The following is a 6,456-nucleotide window of genomic DNA, read 5'->3' on the forward strand; positions in this document are numbered from 1 at the left end:
GCGCCCCGGAAGGCTGCTCCTCGACCTTCAAAGCGTCCCCGTGCCAAAGTTTCCGACCCTGAAGCCGGAGGCATCGGCGAGGCCTCCGCCAAGAAATCCAAGGTGACCAAGCCGCCTCCGCTCGACTCCAATAAGGCGGAGCGCGAGCGTCTTAAGCTGCTGACGACAGCAGGAAAACGCTCACGTCCCAACATTCCGGGCGCGACGTAAGTTTCCGGGTATCATGCGTCTTTTATCTTAGTGAACTTCGTTACTTACGTGTTTCCTTCGCATGCTTGCAGGATTCCGAGTACCACCCCAGCGCGGACCAGCGCCCAAGAGCCTATCACAAAATATATGACAAAGAAATCACCCGCCGTTGGTCCCGCGATGCCAGCTCCGCCCAGTGTCCCCTTAGCTACTCCTCAGCCATCTCCCCCTCCCGCGGATCAATCTCCTGCTCCTGCTGCATCCACTCCACCAGAAATAATTCCGGTTAGTAGCGACAGAGCGAGCGGAGAAAGTTCCGGCGGCAAAGGCCCTGCCCCTGAAGAAACCGAAGCAGAAGTCCGTGAAGAAGCAGAAGCCACTTTCTTCGGCAAAGGTGCAGCTGCAACTAGTGATATGGTCGTTTTCCCCAAGAATTTTGGAGATCCGGCTGATCTTACCTCCACCCCCAAAGCCTACGCCACAAAGTTTTTCAACAAACTAACTGAGGCGGAAAAATGGGAGCTACAACAGGATCTGCTCAACTCAATGCTGAACAATGCCTGGGGCAAACCCGACGCCGAGACGTCGGAAATCCAAAATTTCAAGAAGGAGACCGGCCAATTCCTTGACAAGCTTCTCTGCAACCGAAAGGTAACTCCCCAGTAGCCCCCAAGTATTTAGGCGGAAACTAACTTAGTTAGCGTCGAGATACTTAGAGAAAAAATTCAAACTGAGGGAAAATTTAAATGTCGTGGTAGCCCCCAAGCATTATGGCGGAAATATTTTCCGGCAACAATGCTTCAGAAAGACTTAACCATAAAGAAGATGTGGAACTTACTCCTGCACTGGCTGGATTTTCAGGAACAGCAGGCTCTGCACTATGAGTTGCACAAGAATATTGCTCTTCAGCGCCGCGTTACCCTCAGCCAGGCGGAAAAAAATTCAACACTTCAAAGAGGAGAATGCGGATCTGAAGAAGCAGCTGTCGGAAGCTCAAGGTTAGTTTCCGACGCTCTTTTCGCCTGCAAGTTTTTCCACATCTCAAATTATGTTTACATATCTTTTTAGTAGGTGCATCCTCGTCTCTTGATGCAGCCTCCTCCGAGCTGGAAACTCTGCGTGCCTCCCAGAAGACTCTTGAGGCAAAACTTGCCCAGGCGGAGAAAACACTCACTGAGAAAAAGTCGGAGCTTATCCGCAAAGAGGGCGAATTCCAGCTCAAGAAGAGAACTGGCAGCGAAACTATCAAGGCGCAGCAAAATGAGCTAGGGGGACTCCGGAAATACATGGAGACAGCAGAGAATTGCTGGGACCTGCTGAATTCCGATTTCATGGGTATGTCCTCGAAGCTCATAGAGTAGTGCATATGTTGTGCTAAATTTACTGTGCTTATCAAAAATTGCGTCCTCCAGATCCGCTTGGATACAATGAAGAACACCGGAGCCAGTTCCCGCCCGACGATCTGCTTCAGCTAGCCGGAGAAGATTGCAAAGACCTCATCTCCGTCTCCAGGAAGATATGCCACAACCTAAATATCAAGAAGAGCTGAACCTGCGATGTGCGCGAGCCTCATTGAGAGGATGGACGTGCTTCCGGAATTGGTAGTGGATCTGCAAGCTTCCTCGGCACGGGGCGCAGCCGCCATGTCCTTGGCCATGTGCTTGGCGCACCATCCGGAGTTGAACCTTGACCGAGTGACTGCTGGTGTTCCTCCGGGCGCAGACGTCAACACACTTCTGGATGCAGTCGGTGGTTACGACACGCGCATTGCCCGGAGAATTCACCATAACGAATTTTATGATAAGGCGGTTCTTCCAGCCGATGAACCCCTTGAAGCGGAGCTTCTCCAGAAACGCGAGGCGGAGTCCAGACCGGCCGAATCCGGAAGTCAGTACACCTGGACGGGCTCTAAGGACCAAAGTGGCGCTGCGACTCCGGCTGCAGGTGAAGAAGAAGATGATGAAGATGTCTCCTCTCCCACAAAGGACGCAGAAAAAGAGGCCCCAGAGGCTGATGTCAATGTTGAAGCTTCTCCGGCTAAGGAGAAGTAGAAAACTTATTCCTACGAAAAGAGGTGGAAACAACAATACATCATTTTGGCCCCAAGAGGGTTTGTAATATAACTTTAAATTCTTAAGTAGCTAGGGACGAAACATATTATGCATGGGCGAAAACAACTTATCCTGCTATCCTTTAATATTATTTGCATGTTTCGTTTTGTCGGAAAGCAAGTGCTGACTTCATTGTTTTCCGGCTTGCTCATTTGACCTTCCACGAGCCGGAAACGCTCGCCAGCGGCGACGAAGCCCAATGGCAGTCCGTCAATAACCGCGGAAACAAGCCCCCAGCTTAGGTGCCGGAAATCGCTACTAGGAATCCATGAGTTCGCAACAGAAAACATTTCCATCAGAAAACTTAAGCTTACGTCCTGAAGGATGATTTTTGAAAATCATAACTTTCATACACGCCTAGGCGGAAATATCCAGCTCTGCGGTTTTAGTTGGAAAACATACAAGATCTAAAATGAACAAGTAAAGGAGGTAAAAGACTCACAGAGTGAACCAAAAGCTTTATTTCATCGATCATGTATAACTATTACAGAGTATGTAACTCGGAAAATTATGCTAAGTGTGGAAAGGACGTAGATGTGCAATGTTCCAAGGGCGATCTGTCTCGTCGTAGATGTCATCCGGATCCTCACGCTTGCGTTTCCGGTACCAGTTAGCAGGTCTATCCTTTAGCTCCCGAAAAAACAACAAGGTAGTACGATCCGTTGTGAAGCACTTTGCTAACGACAAAGGGTCCTTCCCATGGAGATTGCAGCTTATGGTCTTTCACCTGACGAAGGCGGAGAACCAAGTCTCCGGCCATGAACGAGCGGTTCCGAACTCGACGACTGTGATAGCGTCGGAGTTTCTGCTGGTATATGGTGGAGCGTTGGTCAGCTAGGTTCCGAGCTTCTTCGATCAAGTCCACAGATAGCTATCTGGCCTCGTCAGCTGTTTCTTCATTATAGGCGGAAACTCGCGGTGAATCATGAATGATGTCGGAGGGGAGCACGGCCTCGGATCCGTATACCAGAAAGAAAGGAGTAAATCCGGTTGACCTGTTAGGGGTAGTTCGTAAACTCCACAGGACAGAATCTAACTCATCAGCCCAAGCTCCAGCTGCGCGTCGCAGCGGTTCTTCAAGGCGTGGTTTAATTCCTGATAATATGAGACCATTGGCCCTTTCAACCTGTCCATTGGACTGTGGATGAGCCACAGAAGCAAGGTCCAGCCGTATCCCTACGTCCTCACAATAATCCTTCAGTTCTCCCTGTGCGAAGTTAGTGCAGTTATCTGTGATTATGTTGTGCGGGATGCCGAATCTCATCACAAGGCTGCAGACGAATTTTAGTGTCGTAGTACCGTCGGCTTTTCTCACTGGCTTTGCCTCGATCCACTTACTGAACTTGTCAACAGTGACCAGGAGGTACTCAAAACCGCCAGGAGATGATTTCTTGAGTTTACCAACCATATCGAGCCCCCAGACCGCAAATGGCCAGGTGATGGGGATGGTCTTTGATACGTCTCCGACGTATCGATAATTTCTTATGTTCCATGCCACATTATTGATGATATCTACATGTTTTATGCATACTTTATGTCATATTTATGCGTTTTCCGGAACTAACCTATTGACGAGATGCCGAAGGGCCAGTTGTTGTTTCCCGCTGTTTTTGGTTTCAGAAATCCTAGTAAGGAAATATTCTCGGAATCGGACGAAATCAACGCCCAGCATCTTAGAATCCCCGGGAGCTTCCAGAACACCCGAGAGCCGCCAGAGAGGGGCCACAGGGGGCCCACACATGGGGCTGGCGCGGCCAGGGCCTGGGCCGCGCCCCCCTATTGTGTGGCGACTCCGTACCCCTCCGACGCCGCCTCTTCGCCTATTTAAGCCTCCTCGACCTAAATATTCGAGACGAAAAAGCCACGGTACGCGAAACCTTCCAGAGCCGCCGCAATCGCGAAGCCAAGATCTGGGGGACAGGAGTCTCTGTTCCGGCACGCCGCCGGGACGGGGAAGTGGCCCCGGAAGGCTTCTCCATCGACACCACCACCATCTTCATCAACGCTGCTGTCTCCCATGAGGAGGGAGTAGTTCTCCATCGAGGCTAAGGGCTGTACCGGTAGCTATGTGGTTCATCTCTCTCCCTATGTACTTCAATACAATAATCTCATGAGCTGCCTTACATGATTGAGATTCATATGATGATGCTTGTAATCTAGATGTCATTATGCTAGTCAAGTGGATTTTACTTATGTGATCTCCGGAGACTCCTTGTCCCACGTGTGTAAAGGTGACAGTGTGTGCACCGTGTGGGTCTCTTAGGCTATATTTCACAGAATACTTATTCACTGTTATGAATGGCATAGTGAAGTGCTTATTTATATCTCTTTATGATTGCAATGTGTTTTGTATCACTATTCATCTATGTGCTACTCTAGTGATGTTATTAAAGTAGTTTATTCCTCCTGCACGGTGTAATGGTGACAGTGTGTGCATCGTGTAGTACTTGGCGTAGGCTATGATTGTGATCTCTTGTAGATTATGAAGTTAACTATTGCTATGATGGTATTGATGTGATCTATGCCTCCTTTCGTAGCGTCAAGGTGACAGTGTGCATGCTATGTTAGTACTTGGTTTGGTTATGTTGATCTGTCATGCACTCTAAGGTTATTTAAATATGAACATTGAATATTGTGGAGCTTGTTAACTCCGGCATTGAGGGTTCGTGTAATCCTACACAGTTAGTGGTGTTCATCATCCAACAAGAGAGTGTAGAGTCTAGCATCTATCTATTTATTCTGTTATGTGATCAATGTTGAGAGTGTCCACTAGTGAAAGTATAATCCCTAGGCCTTGTTCCTAAATACTGCTATCGTTGCTTGTTTACTGTTCTACTGTATTTGTACTGCCTGCAATATTACCACCATCGACCACACGCTAGTCCTGGACAGCAAATCACTTTTCTGGCGCTGTTGCTACTGCTCATATATATTCATACCACCTGTATTTCACTATCTCTTCGACGAACTAGTGCACCTATTAGGTGTGTTGGGGACACAAGAGACTTCTTGCTTTGTGGTTGCAGGGTTGCATGAGAGGGATATCTTTGACCTCTTCCTCCCTGAGTTCGATAAACCTTGGGTGATCCACTTAAGGGAAACTTGCTGCTGTTCTACAAACCTCTGCTCTTGGAGGCCCAACACTGTCTACAAGAATAGAAGCGTGAGTAGACATCAAGCACTTTTCTGGCGCCGTTGCCAGGGAGGAAAGGTAAAAGGCACTCATACTTCGGTTCCAGGTAACAGTACTTTTCTGGCGCCATTGTGTTTGTGCTCGAAGCTATTTCCTTTAGATCCTGCAATTGCATCTTTTTGTTTCTTGTTTACACTAGTAAGGCATAATGGACAACAATGAGCTTCTTATTCTACTTCCCGATTTAAGACATGGATGGTTTGATCCGAAAATTAAAAAACCCATGGAACATATTAGTATGAATACTTTGAACACCGTTGTTGCTAATGCTATGGAAAATTCTAAGCTTGGGGAAGCTGGCTTTGATGAGCATGATATTTTTAGTCCCCCAAGCATTGAGGAGAAAATTTACTTTGATGATACTTTACCTCCTATTTATGATGATTATAATGATAGTAGTCTTTTGGTACCGCCTGTTATGGAGGATAAATTTGATTATGAATACAATATGCCTCCTATATTTGATGATGAGAATAATAATGATAGCTACTTTTTTGAATTTGCTCCCACTACAACTAATAAAATTGATTATGCTTATGTGGAGAGTAATAATTTTATGCATGAGACTCATGATAAGAATGCTTTATGTGATAGTTATATTGTTGAATTTGCTCATGATGCTACTGGACATTATTATGAGAGAGGAAAATATGGTTGTAGAAATTTTCATGTTACTAAAACACCTCTCTATGTGCTGAAATTTTTGAAGCTACACTTGTTTTATCTTTCTATGCTTGTTGCATTATGCTTCTTGAACTTGTTTATTTACAAGATTCCTTTGCATAGGAAGCATGTTAGACTTAAATGTGTTTTGAATTTGCCTCTTAATGCTCTCTTTTGCTTCAACTACTATTTCTTGCGAGTGCATCATTAAAACTGCTGAGCCCATCTTAATGGCTATAAAGAAAGAACTTCTTAGGAGATAACCCATGTGTTTATTTTGCTACAGTAACTTTGTTTTAT

The sequence above is a fragment of the Lolium perenne genome, chromosome 3, assembly GCF_019359855.2.
Source record: "Lolium perenne isolate Kyuss_39 chromosome 3, Kyuss_2.0, whole genome shotgun sequence".
Classification (NCBI taxonomy): domain Eukaryota; kingdom Viridiplantae; phylum Streptophyta; class Magnoliopsida; order Poales; family Poaceae; genus Lolium; species Lolium perenne.